Here is a 17,553-nt window from a genome sequence, read left to right on the forward strand (position 1 = left end):
TAGACTGTATTAGAAACTTTGTTGCTTTAAATTTCAAAGGGAAGTACCAAATTATTAAGTTATTTTTTTAGCTTCATTAAATTTTTATGCAATTTTACTTATTTTAATACGTCTTTTTAACTAAAATTTTTTATTGAATATTGTATTTTAAACTTTTTAGTTGTAAGTTATAACCAGTGTATTTTCTAATTATCATTTGAAACTATTATTTAAATTGTTATCTAAACATATTCTCCACTATACTTCGTAAAAATGATTAAGTCGCCGAAGAAGAACTTAAGACTAGAAATTATGCGTCTCCTAAGCTAGAGTTAACGGGTCTTGCCGACAATGAGCCATCAGTGTCTGCTGATTTCAGTGTACACTGCTTACTCACTTATCCGGACGCTCACTTATCCGGACAGTTTCAGTCAGAAGAATACTTAAAAAATGTTCAATATTAAGCTCTAACATTTTGTATGATACAAATATTTAAGCTCTTATGCTGTAAGAAATTTTAAAGAGATTTTATAAATTCTCTACAATTTTGATATTATTATAATGTAGTTGTACTATAAAGATTACAATTTATCTTTGTTCAAAACTAGCTTAGTTATCATTAATCTGTAAGTATGTAAAGTAAGTTAGTTTAGAAATTTTTAATTTAATCAATTTTTTATTTTACTTTATATTATCTCTAAAACAAAAATTAATCTTTTTTCAAAATTGTTAGTTAGGGCAGTTGGAATTACAAATGATAAATTTTACTTGCTTGACCCTCAAAATACATATATCGTTGCAGAGGGTTAGTAAGTGTGATGATTTTCTACTTAAAAAAATGATTTAATTAATCTAAAATTTAGCTTTTATTATTTATCATTTTATTATATATTGCTCACAATTACTATGGATTTATTTTTATTATAACACTTTTATTATGCATTGCATTATATGTAGCAGTTATATTATTAAATGAAAAAATTGATTTTTTGTACTTATCCGGATTTTTGGTTATCCGGACATGTTTACAAAAAAATCTTGCCCAACGTGTCCGGATAAGTGAATAAGCACTGTACTAATATTATAAGGTTGTAATCTAGTCCGCTAATTGTGGTGATTTTAACCCACCAAAGTTTTAGAAATTAAAAAGCATACAGTTTTACAGATTATTTTTACTTAACTTCTCAGTACAATTTGTGTACTAAATGACCAACCAATCTGCGTCAGAAAAAAAACTTTTTGGGATAAATTTTAGCTAAAATAGTTTTTTTAAAGCATATTTAAGGTTATTTTTAAAACGTTGCCACCCCTAATTCAACACAGAGACTGAAAACCAACTTAAAACTGCGATGTCATTACAAGCACAAATGTTTTACCTGATAACAGTAGCAAAAGTGGTGATAAGACAGCGATGAATTTGTTCACTTTGTCACTAAGAGATGCCAGTTTATAACGAATAGTTAATTGATGAACAACCATAACAACTATGCCAACTCCAGCTAGAACTCCACTGACTATAGCGAAGTTTTGAAAGCGGCTGATTACCGGACCATTACCTTTACATAATTGAGTTATAATAAATAATCACAAGTCTATAATCACAATCAGAAGACTGGTTAAGTTAAACATTTCATTTTTTAAACTTTTACCAATTTAAAGCTTTTATAACTGACCGACTAATGTCTTTCAAAAACTTATATTTTTAACTTATAGTTGTTAAGTTGCTTTATATTGTAATATTTTTGTTTCATTTGTAATTTTAGTTCGAGCTATATTTTACAAACATTAAAAGTTTTGTGTTACAAATAATTATTTTGCACGTAAATTACTTGAAAGCGTATTCTTAATAAAAAAATCGTGTAAATTGTTTTTTTTCTTTTTTTAATTTAACTTTGTATAGAAAAGGAAACATTAGTCGAGATCAATAGTTTTTAACTTGTTTTAGAACTTCTTTTGAATACTATATAACTACAACATATTACTGCTAGAAATTATTATAAGGGTACAAATATTGAAACCGTTAACGCTTGTGTCACTATCTTATGCACTTTATTAAGTTTTTAGTTTTTCTTTAACATAAAAACGTTATATAAAATACGAGAACAATATTTTTCAAAAATCAAATATAAATAAAACAGTTTTTTAGTAAAAGTATTTTGTGTGTCTAATTGTTTATAACTAATTTATTAACATCTGAAATTGTAAAACTTTTTTTTTATTTGGGTTTTATAATTTGAACATAAAACTATATATTGGGGAAGCTGAACTTTTGCAGATATCTAAAATCAGATATTCGAACTTTTGGACTTTTACTTGCTATAAACACGTTTTCGTAAAAACATAATGGAGCTTACAATTCTTATTTAATTTAGACAAAAAAACATCTTAAACAATTCCTCTTGCTTTGTAGATAAGACATTTTTTGTTTAAAATACATGAAAACATCAATAAGTTATTATTTTTTCACTTAAAATTTCAACTATTTTTTTCTTGTTTCTTCTATTTAAAATAACAAAGTTTCATAAAAACATAATGGATCTTACAATTTTTATTTAATTTAGACAAAAACATCTTAAACGATTCGTATTGCTTTGTAGATATGATAATTTTGGTTTAGAATAGATAAAAACCTGAAAAAAAAATCCTTAATTTTATACGAAACTTAATTGTTTTAATTACGATGAACAAGAAAAAAATAGTTAACTTTGAGGTCAAAAAAAATTCCGATATTTTCAATTAATTTAATTCAAAATTGTCATATCTACAAAGCAAGACAAATCGTTTGAGGTTTTTTTGTTTAAATTGAATAAGAATTGCAAGCTCAATTATTTTTTAACGAAACTTAGTTAGTTTATATAGAACAAACAAGAAAAATAAGTTGAACTTTCAGGTGAAAAATAATAACTGTTTGATGTTTTTATTTAATCTATACCAATAATGTCATATCTAAAAAGCAAGACGAATCGTTTAAGATGTTTTTTTGTCTAAATTAAATAAGAATTGTAAGGTCAATTATTTTTTACGAAAACTTGTTTAAAGCGAACAAGTGTTCATAATGCGAATATCTGGTTTTGAATATCTGCGAAACTTTAGCTTAGTTATAGATTAATAAATACTAGTTTTATAAATACAATTACTCACCGTTCCAATTTTCTGGAACTCCAACACAGCTTGAAACATCAACAACATTAAGGTCTACTTTACCACAGAATGAGAAAATTCCAAAGCCAACCTTTAAATCACCTTTAAAAGCTCTTTGTATGTCATACGAAAATAGATAATTAGCATTTATTGTGACCATATACAAAACAAAAGCTACCAAATAGAAAAACAAAGAAGCAGCTGGTAGCTTTGGATTAGTGTTTGAAACCTTTTTAGAAAACATTTTAAGCTTTAACTTCAGTTCAGATAAGCTTCTCCAAAAACTATATTATCACAACTATCTTTGATAATCTTTATTTTTAGAAATGCCTTGTACGGTTTTCGTATGTAAGCTAATGTATTTCAAACTAAAGTGACGTAACTATAAAAAGTTTGCTACATTTAAATTTGGCTGATTCTAATATTGAGACAAAATTCCTAAAAATTTAAAATTAATAAAAGCTGTATTTTATAACTTCATTGTGTCTTTTGTTAGATAAAATATAATCAAAAGTAAATTCTAAAATATTATAAGTTCTGACTAAAAAACTCTGCGAAGTCTAACTTTTTCATATTTTCCAACACGTATTTAAACTTTACCTATTTTGTGACTGCATACCTTACTTTTGAATCAAAAGTAATAATTTTGAACTATTGTGTACAAGCAAAATAAAAACATAATCACTAGTAAATACAAATATTAGAAATAGCAAAATATCTTATAAAAAAGTAGTTAGAAATAAAATCTAACTCTAACTGTTTTCTTCATCATCATCCTTTGATTTTTTACTTACTTTGCAGCAGAGTTGCCAACATCTTATTAAAATATATGTCATAAGTTAATTGCTTTTTACCTTACGGCAATAAAACAAATTTAAACTTTTACAGTTGTGTTTTATTTTCAAATTGTCATGCTAAATTTATTACATTCAAAACATAAAAACTACACTTGTTAGAACCGATGTATTTGAAAAACCAAAACAAGTATTACTGAAGTTATTTTACTTACATTATACAGAAATAACTTCTTAAAATGTTACACCTAAAAAAAAAACAAAGTTTAAAAAAAAATCAAATATGATAAGATCATTTGTAAACGGAAAAATTTAGTTACTTGGAAAAAATAAAAAGGGTAAAGCAGTGTTTCTATATGTATGCTTTTCTTCACAGTAGCTGCAAATAAACTGTGCGAAACAAACATATTGGTAATAGCTTTATTTTACAACTACTTATATATTTCATGTTTATCTGTTTTTAAAGCTATATATAGTAGTTATTAGCAAGTTTCAGTACTATATACAACAACAAAAACAATGTGAATACTCAAAAATAGTTTTGTTTCTTGTAAAATATATACTAAATAGTTTAATGCTATTTTAAGTAGGGAGACTTTAGTTACCTTAACTTTTTACGGATCATGATTTAAAACTTTGCTTAAAACAGAAATAAGCTTATAGTTGTTCTTTAGAGTTATGATAAACACAATAAGAAAATTATTATTTTTTGTATAAAATTTATTTATCAAAACTAACTCATTGGTACACAAAAGCCGTTGGATGTTTAGATGTTGGTAAGGTATAGAGTTGCTAATAATAAAAAATCTATAGATTTAAACAGGTTATTTAATTATTCTTTTGTACTGTGACTTTTACTATTTTATAGTTATTGTACAGATCATAAAATAACAAATCTTCTCAATTTTATTTGAAAAAGTATAACATGTTTGTTTGACTAAAAGCAAAACTTACGAAATAATACGAATGAATCAGTAAAAGCATTCAACTAAACTTTCAAGATCTAACTTAACTATTTTTTCTTTGCTTTTATCACAAAAACTAAGTAATTGATACTTAAACAGCTTTTAATTTGCTATGTTTAAAATATGTGATTACTCTATTCTACTTTCAATCTACGGTATCTTTTACCTTTGAGTACGTTTACAAAAAGTATGAGGTAGAAAACTTGAAGGAAACAGGAATCTTAAGAATAAATAAAACATTCAGCAGATTTAGTTGTTACTAAATATGTATTGTTTATTGAACAACAAAAAAAGTGTTCAAAATGTTTGGTTATAGGACCTGGTGTACGAAAAAACCATTCAGTTATCGAGTTGCTCACCACTTGGATACCTTTTAACGTCTTGTCCAGGACTGCTAATGTAAATGATACAATTTTAATTTTGATATCAAAGAAAATAGAACTCTAATGTTAATCATATAAAGATTTTATATTGCGAGCGTTAACTTAGCTCGATTAGCATTTTTTTGCAATTTTAAAAAAATTCCAAACTTACATCCAATTATTTTCCTTATCTTTAAAGCCAACTTAGATCTTTTTTTATTCTAGAGAACGCTCCTATGCCTTTAACTTAAAAAAAATATTGGATTAGGGTTTGAATTGTTGAGTGGGACCCCTTAGAAAAAAATATTTTGGAATTTATACTTTAACCGATTTTTTAGCCAGATTTTTTTTTAATATTCTTACTTTGCTGTGTTCTCAAAGGTCGTTGTTTTTTTCCCGAACTTCTAATATTTTAAATAATATATACAAATATGCCCAGTTGTAAATTTCAAAGACCTTCAATTTTCTAACGGTCACTGTACCTAAAAAAAATAAAGTTTTTAAACTTATTTTAATACACTTAATTATGACTATTTTAAATAATCCACACTTTTTATGTAAGACATGACCCATGCACGTTTTACTAAAACTATCATTATTTGAACATGAAATCCCTCATATTTCTTTTATGAATCAAATTTGATTTACTCAATAAGTAAAAAAGTCATTTTCAATTAACTGATTAATTTTTATAAGTGAACTGCAGCTCAAATTTAAATATTATCTAGTTGTTAAAACTCAACAAATATAAATAAACAAGCAACATTTTTTATTTAAACAAACTTGAATGTTAAGCTAAGTTATTGACAAGACGAATAAACGAAAATGATGAAACTTGCTTTCTAGTTCGACTTTAAAAAGTTTTCTAAAATGAAGTAAGATATTCTAGAAACTTTACCTGAAATTTTTTGTCTACGAATTTTAAATCAATACTTAAAATATCTTATATTTTTGTAATGTTGAAAACTACAAATAACTATTTCGAAACTCGAATTATGTGTTTAGTAGACAGCTCAACAGATTATCGTGCTTAAATTACCATAAAGTTATTTTTTCTTTAAAAATAGCAAACATTAGAGAAAACTTTAAGCATACGAAAAAAATCAACTGAATGAAGTTTTTATTATTTCATAGTTCTTTTTACTGATATTGAAAATATTATGCACAAAAAAGTTATATTAATTAAACAGTTTTAGAACTAGTAACTATCAATTAAGTTTACAATTCATCTAAAAACATCAAAGCATTAAAAAGGTGTCTTTTTATTACTTCAAATCGTACTACGAAACTTTAAATTAACTATTAATAATCAGTTTTGAAAACATCAATTGACAAAACTTAAAATAGTTAATGTCGAAAATAATGATGATGTTGAAAAGATCTACATCTTGATCAAAATTCGTAGCTGTAAAATATTACTTATCAAAAATACTTTAAATAATAGCCGTAGAAATTGTTTTTTAAACTAAGATATCATGGTTCATAATATTGAACTTTAATAAAAATTTATATTCTAAGTAACATATTGTAAACAACTGAGTACAATAGATAAACGTTAGTTAACAAACTGTTTGTTAAAATCAAACAAAAGTGATAAACTTTTTTAAGATATTTTGATAAAATATATTGCTATTTTTTGTTTAAATTAAAAAAAAAATAATTATAAAGTAATGAACAAGACTTAATTTCTTTTTGTTAGCGTATATTAAAAATTGTTTTGTAACTCAGTCAAAATTTCTAAGAAGTTGTTAAACTTTAAATTCAATACAGAAGAAGAAAATAATGAATTAATCATTATTTGTAGTTTCAGGCTCCTCCTTGTTTTTCATTACGGTCTTAATTGACTCGGTAGTATTGTTAACAATTTTACTTCTTTTTTGGGCAGAACATTCATATTCAGTTTTAAAAGTTTTATTTCTTTTTTGAGTAGAATTTATGTACGCCGGTCTGTAGGTTTTAGGTAAAACTTGATGAGGAATTTTATCTTCAGATTTTTACTTCTTCTTTTTTGGGCAGAACATTTACCTCCAGGTTTATGAGTTTCGTTTGATTTTTTAGAGCAAGGATAATTTCCATTGCTTTACATTTGTCACTCATTGTTTCAAGTCGCTTCAAATTAAAATAACAGAACCTTTGTAAGTTAAAAATAATTTTTAGAGTTAAATGAAACAAGTTTTTACTGATTTGCTACAACATGAACTTTCCATAATAATATGATAATTCAAAAATTACTTTTGTTTGTAGAAAAATAATTTGCCAGCTTGAAAATAAAAATTTTCTTAGGTCTTTGTGACTGTAACTATTGTTTACATAGTTTAAGATAAGGTTATTATTACAGTAACCATTTTATGAAAAAATTTTAAAGGTTCAACCTGTTATGATTACTACAGTTTTTGTAAACTTTTATTTAAAACTTTTTTGTTTTATCTAAACATGTGAATAGAAGTTAACTAATGTCATTTTATACGATTACTATTAAATCTACTAATACTAGTTATAAAGAATCTCTGCACTTAAAAGTATGAAGCAAGTTTTATAAGCGATGGTAAATAGTTCTTTGCTTTAACATTAAAGTAATATGCAAAAAAATATATTTTGATATAAAACTGTAAACAACTTTTATTATTACTTTATGATTATACCATAAATTAAAACTTTAGAAAGTCCTAAAAACTTCTATTTTTATTAAATCGTACTTTTGACGTTACAGATTTTTTTTTTAATTGTTATTATCATATACTTTATTAGGTTATGGTCGGTTTTAAGGGCGCGTATTTTACTTAATAAATTCATCTTTTTAGAGGTACTTTTTGACATTAAATTCAAATAATATTTTATCTTAGCAGGGCGTAGCCCTGCTAATATTTACATTTATTATCAAAATTGCTACAGTACTAAACTATATCTACTTTGAGGACAGGTCAAAATTGCACGAAGACAAATTTGCACGAGATGACAAAATTTCACAATCAAAATTTTTCACAAAGGGTCAATTTTGAACGAAGATACTTTTGCTCACAGACAAAATTGCACGAGGGGACTAAATTTCACGATGACTAATTTGCACGAAAGGACAATTTTGCACAAAGACAATTTTGCATTAAGGGTCAACTTTGCACGAAGACAAATTTTCACCAAGGGACTAAATTGTACGAGGGGTTAATTTTGCATCAAGATTCAAATTTGCACGAAGACAAATTTGCACGATTGGACAAAATTTCAAAAAGACATTTTTGCACAAAGGGGCAATTTTGCTCGACAGTTAAAAAAAAACAGAAAAATGGTATAAATTAAAACAAAATAATAAATAAGTAACTAACTAAACAAAAAAAAGTAACTGACCGAGGGTAAGAGTTAAAGGTAACAGTTATAGTAAAATAAATAAATAATAATTTATAAGTACTTTTATAAAAAAAAAAGTAAATTAAAAAATTAAAATTAATTAATAAGAAAAAAAAGCTACCGACTGAGGGTAAGGGTTAGGGGTAGAAGTAAAAAAAAATTATAAAAAAAATTATTATAATCAACGAGATAAAAAAATAAGATAACTTACCGACCGAGGGTAAGGATTAGGGGTAAAAGTGATAGTAAAATAAACAAAAAAGTTAATAAATAAAAACAATTACACAAAAAAAAAATACAAGTTTTTAGTTTAAATGATAAGATTTTATTTCTAACATTTTCAGTAAGGCAAAATATTAGAGAATCAATTGTTTGTTTTAGTTTATATCTAACACAGTACCTATAACAATAACTTCTGTATTCTTAAAAAAAAATAGATGCTTGCTCATTGGAACAATTGAAAGTTTATTACTGTTTTCTAGTCTAATAAAGAGTTTAATTAAATATTTTAAAACGTTTTTTTTATATTTGCTAAAACGTTAACTTTTTTTAACAATGTAATGTTATAATCGTTGATAATCTAAAAATTATTTTTTTCTAAAACTGTAAACTTAAAAAAAAAGTATTATAAAGTAAACATTGTCAACAAGTCAAAAATAATAAAACTTTAAATACGATAATAAAAGTATGAAAGAAACTTAGATAAGTATAATTACAACTTTCATAATAATTGTAAACTTAACTGTCATGTAAAATAATTAAATAAAGCTTTTCGTATTAGCTTATATCTTAAAATTTGACATTTTTTAGTTTAAAAATATTCTTACTTCAAGTTATTTAACATGATGCAAGTAAAACACTATAAAATCTTTTTATCTCTTTATAAAGTACGACAAAAAAAGAACATTCGTTTCTATCAAGATAGCATAAAGTAGTGTTCATTGTATGACGAATATTAAAAAATGAAAAATTGACCCATGCCGTAGGTTTTGTACATCCTGTCAACTTATGGGTTTATACCCAAACGGTTGAAAGGATGTGGGGTGATTTGAAAGATTTTGTTAAAAAGATAGTTTTTTTTTTGTAAAAAATATGGAATCCCACGTGTACCGCTACAACTTTCTGCACCGCTTTAAAGAGATGACTCTTCATCATCTCTTGCTGCAGGCGGGAACTTTCCTCTTCACTTGCTGTATAAATGAGCCTTAATTGAATAAGTCATTTCGTTATAAATCATTCTTTATTACTATTGTTTTGATTAAATCAAAGATATTTTTGTTACATAAGTATCGATTAAATCGTGTCAATTAACAGCTTAGCAAGTTGTTTTAGAGTACATTAATTTACGTAAAATTTTAACAATGTGATTTAATCTTTTAATTCTATAAATGTTCTTTTTTTAGTTTTTACGATAAGATTTTATTATAATAATAAATTAGCAGTAAAAATTTAATTTTTTCACTTATTTTGTATTGTAAAAATAAAAAAAAAACAGATTTATCTTTAAAAAATAACTTTGTTTGAAGTTTAAATAGATTTTAGTGTAATTGTTTTTATTATAGTTGTCTTTTTATTGTGTAAAGGATCTTTTAGAGAAAATCACATAATTTTAATTATTAATCATTGTTAAAATAATAATTACAGTAACCTCTCGGATCTTTACGCACTCGTGACGTTACGCACTCTCGTTTAGTTACGCATTTCAGAATTCTATAAAGTTAAGAAAATAAAAATTTTATTTTTTTTAATATTGCACAAATTAGGTTTAATGTATATTTTTAAATTAAAATATGTTTTTGAATGCTAACACACCTCTCTATATCTTTAGACTTTGTAAATTTATGTTCCTTGACAAATTGATAAACATTTAGTTATACCTCAGTATATCAGAAATTTTGTTAACAATAAGAGATTAAATCAAAATTCTGAAATAAACATGACTGTGTTTAATAATGAAAGTATAATGAAATAATGAGAGTTTAAAACACAAATAAATAATACAGCAGTCTTGCCCTATATATTAATAAACACCATCTTATAATTGTAAAGAAATTCTTAATTACAAATTGAACTTGCTAAGTAGAATAGAATATAAATGTCACATATAAATAAAGATAAAGATAATTTCTACTTATTAACAAAATAGTAAAATTATTTCTACTCGTATTATTATTATTTTTTAGAAATTCAAATCCTTTTTTTAATATATGTATATTTTTATCTGTTGTTTTCATATTTATAAATGAAGTAAACAAATAGTTAAAAGTGGGAAAGCGCCCAGTCTGCTTTTAACTTAAAGCAATATTAAAAAACAGCGATTATAGTGAGTATATTTGGTACCTCTCGTTTCTTTACGATCTCTCATATCTTTACGCACTTTTTCTGTGGACACAATGTGCGTAAATAAGCGAGAGTTAACTGTAATAGATTTTTTTTTTCGAAATTAGAAACTAGCTTCGTGGTTAGATTTTTTATTTTGCTCTTTTTGTTTAAAGATAAGTTTTTGTTTAAGTTACTAATGCTTGCTAGTAAAATAAAGGCTAAAATATTAGTAATACTAGAAAGATTTTTTACAATTTTAATAATGTGTTTTTTGTTTCATTTACATTTCATTTCTTATAAAGTAAAACTTATCTCTGTAGTACAAATGTTTTTCTTTTGAAAGAACTTCGTTAATTTATTTCATTTTTTTTGAATATTAAAAAGAGAAGTGGATCTTTTGATCTAATAATGATGAAAAATTGTTTTTTTTTAATAAAAATATAACATTTTAAAAAACTAGCATAGTTAACGCAATTGCATTATGCAAGTTATTTGAAATAAAGTACTTTAAACTGTTTAAAAAAACTTTTTTTATTATTAGACTATATCTTTACTATAAAACATTGTAAGTTCTTTTGTTGTTTTTATTTTTAAAAGTATACACCAATGTAGTTGCTAGAAATATAAAATGAGTATTTTATATAAACTTACTTGTTTTATTTTTTTCTTGTTAATTTTTTTATAACTTTTTTTTACTATTACCCTTAACTCTTACCCTCGGTCGGTAGCTTTTTTTCTTTTTAATTAGTTTATGTTTATTTATTCATTTTCTTGTTTTTTTTGAACAATACTTATAAACAATTTTTGTTTTTACTATCACTTTTACCTCTTACCCTTACCATCGTCAGTATTTTTTTTTTGTTTTTATCAAGTTATCTTTTAGTTTTTGTTTTAACTCTCGTGCAAAATTGAATTTTGAAGTAAAATTGTCTTAGTGCAATCGTATCCCTTCGTGCAAATTTGTCTAGGTGCAAAAGTATCTTCGTTTTTTCGTTTAAATTGACCCTTTGTGCAAATTTGTCTTCGTGCAAAGTTGACCCTTAATGCAAAATTGTCTTTGTGCAAAATTGTCCTTTCGTGCAAATTTGTCTTCGTGAAATTTTGTCCTCTCGTGCAAATTTGTCTGTGAGCAAAAGTATCTTCGTTCAAAGTTGACCCTTTGTGAAAAATTTTGATTGTGAAATTTTGTCATCTCGTGCAAATTTGTCTTCGTGCTATTTTGTCGTAATGCAATTTTGACCTGTCCTCAAAGTAAATATAGTTTAGTACTGTAGCAACTTTATATAATAAATGTAAATATTAGCAGGGCTACGCCCTGCTAAGATCAAAAATTGAATATAATGTCAAAAACTACCTCTAAAAGAGATGAGTTTATTAAGTAAAATACGCGCCCTTAAAACCGACCATAAACCTTTATTAACTTATAGCACGAGACGAACAAACAAATAAACTTCTTAAAAAAAAGTATTTGTATTTAAAATTAAATATTCTATTTAGACTCATTTATGCTTTTTATTTTAAATAGAAGTAAAACTATTAAGTTTCTTCATTTAATACATAATTAAAGTTCCCGAGCAGTTTTTTGATTAGTTACAGTTGTTGATAAATTCAAAAAAAGTGCAATTAATCATTTTTAATTTAGCAAGAGTCAATTTATAAATTTTAGAGGCTAAAAAAAATAAATGCCATATTAAGAACTTTTCCTATAGTTCATTTTTAATTTGTAAATTACTTTTAATAAAACAATAACAGTCTCAACTTATGCATATATAATGAGATATATTAGATATTTTCTTAAACAAATAAACATATATATATATATATATATATATACTTAAAGGGTTTTTAAATAACTTATTGGAAAATTACAATTTTAAAAATACTAGTGCATATGTTTCATTAAGCTTTAGTCTTTCATAAGCTTTAATCATCAGCCAGTCCAGTTTAAAATAAAAAGCACTCTACTAAACATAGATGAAAAATTTAAACAAAAAAAAAAACAGTATGACGTTATATTGTGCATTACAAAAATCGATCTTTCATCTAACTAATCAAACAACTTAAATTCACAAAGACAACAGTTAAGTGACTATAAAACACTTCAAAATATATTGTATTTTAGGAGGATGTTTTTCATATGTCGACAAGACGATATGAACTCACTCCTCTTATTTAAACAATCTTCCTTTTTTAACGCATACATAACGGCTGTTGATTATTTTAAGCACAGTCTACAAACAGGGTTATTACCATCTGCTAAAGGCTGCGCTCTGTAGTACGAATAGAAGCTTTTATATTAGACCATGGTTGGAATTTTAGAACAATCTTATAGTAAAATATAGTGTAATATAAAATTGTTCGAAAACAGAATTTGTGGTGTATGACTCGATGATCAAAATGTGTTTTTGTACAATAGGCCTTATGACCTTTCTTTTTGGATCATACTAGTTTTGATGTTTATTAAACTTACTGTTAGTAAAGTAAAAGTCGTTATAAAAGGGACTTTAAGTTTTGAAACTTTTATTTTTTTACAGTGTTTACAGTGTAGACTCTATACTAACTCTACCTGGGTTCGTGTTTTGAATAGTTTCCTGTTTTCTTTGCGATCCCTGAAAAAAAACTAAAATAGTATCGAAAGTGTTTCATTCTAAAATACTTTACTAAAAATTCATATTCATTTGTTGAATATTTGATATCAAGTGAAGTTTAGTTCATAATGTTTAAAGAACTACGTATAAATTGAAGTTTTTTTTGAAGATTTTTGGAAAAATAAAGTATAAACTAAATAAAAATTTCATAATTACTAAAGTTGCACAACTTGAAAATAGAAACTTTTCATTCAAATTAAATAATCAAAATTGTTTAAAAAAAATGTTGTTGAATGACTTTAAAACTCAAAAACTTTCATTTTTAACTTTGGAAAGTTTTGACCGAATAACATAATGTTTTTATTTTTATAATATTAGAAAATCCTTAGTTTTACTTTTTTTTTTTCATTAAGTGTAAAATAACTGTTCATGTCTACTATTAGTATATTTTAAAATAGATTTACATAAATTAAACTTGTAATAATAATCAGTTAGAGTATAAGCTGTTTTTGTCTACAAAAAAAGAGCAATTGTTATACTGTCTAGTGTTTACTCAAGTTGTTATAATATAAGAACTTAATTAAGTTTATCATATTTTTTTGAATATTCATAAACTGTTATTTATTTTGCGAGTTAGATCATAAATTCGAAAAGAACTCTTAAAAAACGTTTTATATGCACTCAGTATAAATGTTTTAAAGTATAAATTTACTCAGTATATATTTACTCAGTATAAAAGTTTAGGTACAAGTTTCTTAAAACAAGTGCTAACGAAACTAGTTCTTTATAATATTCAGTAACAAAACAAATTGAACAGTACTTTTATATATTTATTTTAATTTAATTAAAGAAACGTATATCAGTTTAATAAAAAAACGTACAATAAAAATCGTTCTTATAGTTGTACAATGTACACATAGTGCAATTAATATTTCTAAAGACTTACTTTTAAAAATGTACAAGTTGTTATAAAGTTACAAAATCAAGCACCTAGGTATATAACATTGTAATAAAATAATAAAACCTTGAGAGACAACTTAAAAAAAAATGTACAAACTTAAAAAAATTTAAATTAACAGTTCTTACTACTAAAGGTCTTATTTGTTTTTTAAAGTTGCAAACTGAAAACAGGTTACTTTACTAACGTTATTTTATCACCAATTTCTTTATCGTTCTAATATTATTGATTTATTTGATTTAAAGTATTTACATATACTAGTTAAATGTTTAGTACTAAAAGAAAAATAATTCACTACTTTTTTAGATCAATAAAATAAAGAGCATACTTTATTTAACGTTACTCGTTGTCAAATAACTGGACCTGATTTTAATTTAATAAGTTTTGTAGTAAATACAGGTGTGTTATTTCTAGCTGTAAACAATCAACATTAATTTAATGTGTTAAAAACTGCAACTTTGCAAGTCCACTTTTAAGTTTATTTTTCAAGGATTAATCATATTTACATCATTTTATAAACATTTTTAAAGTTTATTTTATAAATGAAGTATGTACGTATACATGGTTGCTATTTGACTTGGAATCATTAAAAAACCTGGAATTTGAGAGATTTTGAAAAACACCTGGAAATCAATACAAAATCACTTATAAAACCTGAAAAAACATCAAATTATTAACTATCTTCACATGTAATATAATAAAATTTAGATTAAGTGCGAGTAATCTACCAAAAAAAAAATTGTACCATTAATTATTTTTTGTTTAAAAACATATTTTAAATAATTTTACAATGTTTTATGGTACTTCAAGTTTAATTTATACAATATATTAAACCAAAAAAAATGTTTTTTTAAATCTTGGAAGACATTCAAAAAACCTAGAAGAAATTTATGAAAGTCAGTTGGCAATCATGATATAAAATAGAGAAAAATTTCATATGACCAATTATTTTGTTAGTAATGTTTTGTATTATTTAGTTAGTTTTTGCTGTTGAGTCAAGTTTACTTTTAGTTTTTGATATTACATAAAAATATTAGTACGTATTTTTGATATCTAAATCTAAAAATTTTTGAAAAATTATTTATTGAATTTCTTATTTCCTGTGAATATTACTGTGTTGTGTTTTTTATCTTTTTTTTTTTGCTGAATTTAATGTCAGTTTTTCTTTTAAGTTAGAGTTTTTTTTCTTTTGAATTTAAAGAAAACAAATTATTGGTCAAAAAAGTTGAAGTAAGTTGTAGTGTGTAGCTTGATAATTGAATTTATTTATCCAGGCCTCATTTATCTAAAAAAATTGTGAGCATAGTTTTTGATAATATTGTGATTACAGATTGATTAGTAAACTGAACTATCCAAGTGTTTAAAAAAGATATTTCTCAAAAATTTCGACGTATTACTTTAAAATGCTCCTAATAAAATATTTCTAAAAATAATGTTTAGTAGTTTATGAATCTCTTTACTAGCTGTTTGGGTTTCATGTTTTTTAGAATCTGGCTCTTACAAAATAGTTACAAGTATAAAGTATAAGTAATGTTTCATAAAGTGCAAAAGTTTATATGAAGTTTTTATGCTTCAATTTATATAGAAATTTCTAATACAAACCACAGCTATTGTTATAATATTTAATTAATTCATGGATTATCTACTTTTTGTCTTTTGAGCTATATCCAACTTTTAAAACTGTGATTTTGTTTGGTGGCCACTAGGGTGCATCTGTTGCCCCTCAGAAGTTAACGATTGGTAGTAGAGCTGAGTTTAACTTTTGTGCGTGGCAAATCACATGAATAAACAACACAAAAAAAATTAGCTTTTTAGCATTTACCACCATCACGATATTTACATTTTTCTGAAAACAACCCCTATGTAAGTTCTATGGGACCTTTAAATTTAGACCTTTGAGATTTTGGCTGAAGTTTTTTTTACATGTAGCAATCACCACAAAAACATATCTACACGTTTTCAGACAATTCGAAGAAAGTTTCATTGAGGAGTTCCTTGGTTTCTTTTAGTAAACTTAAAAATAACAAAAAATTATAAAAAAAGATACAGAAAATCTAAAAATACCCTAATGAAACTTTCTTTAAATGGTCTGAAAATGCGTAACATGTGTTATTGTGATGATTGTTACATGAAAAAAAATTCAGCTAAAAACTTGTAGGTCAAACGTTTAAGGTCCCATACATAGGGGTTGTTTTCAGAAAAATGTAAATAGCATGACGGTGATAAAAGCTAGGAAGCTTTTTTTTTTGTGCTGTCTATGTAATTTCCCACCTACAAAAAAATGGACTAAGCAAAATTTCAATGTTGGGGCAACAGATGCATGTTAGTGGCCACTTAACCTGAAATCTTGGAAATACCTAATTTGACAATATAGGCTAAAATAACCTGGAATTTGAAAAATTTTGTAAAAAACCTGGAATTTTGGACAAAAGTTGCTGTAATATCTGGAAAATCCTGGAATTTTTTAGGGTATAAGGGGGGGGGGGGTGGTCCAACAAGTTTTTTTACTAAAAATAACATTGGATCTTATAAGAAAGCTTGAAGTACAAACTACAAGTCAGTTTACATAGAATTAAAAAATCTTATCTAACTTTTGAGATATTGTAATATTCATAAAAAGTTTCCAATACAAACGTATAGACCGCAAATTTTTCAAGGTCAATTTTTCCTGAAATTTAAAAAGTCACTAAAAACCTTTCTTCTCCTTTTTTTGTGAGCTAGAGACCTCAAACTTTCAGGAAATGTTCCTTTTATAGTTTGAAAGACTTTGAATGTTGGAATCTTGAAAATATTGAAAAATAAAAATTTTAGATTAAAAAAAAAGGTAGTTTTTCTTTAATAAAAAAATTATTTTTCAAAATACAAAAAATCCTTCATTCAATCTTTTTAAAGTTTAATGATACACTTTCTGTGAAAATTTGAAGAAGATTGCTTAGAAAATGAAGGAGGAAATAGATTTCTAGTGAAATGGTTGTTTTTTGCGTTTTTAGTTTAGGCCTTTCATTAGAAACCTATTGAGGTCACTGACTTTGATTGCTCATATCTCAAAAAATACTTTGAATTTTTTCAAGCAGTTAAAAATGTCTGATAGCTCAGATAAAA

This window comes from Thalia democratica, chromosome 2 (genome assembly GCF_965202585.1).
Source record: "Thalia democratica chromosome 2, ktThaDemo2.hap1.1, whole genome shotgun sequence".
In the NCBI taxonomy this organism is placed as follows: domain Eukaryota; kingdom Metazoa; phylum Chordata; class Thaliacea; order Salpida; family Salpidae; genus Thalia; species Thalia democratica.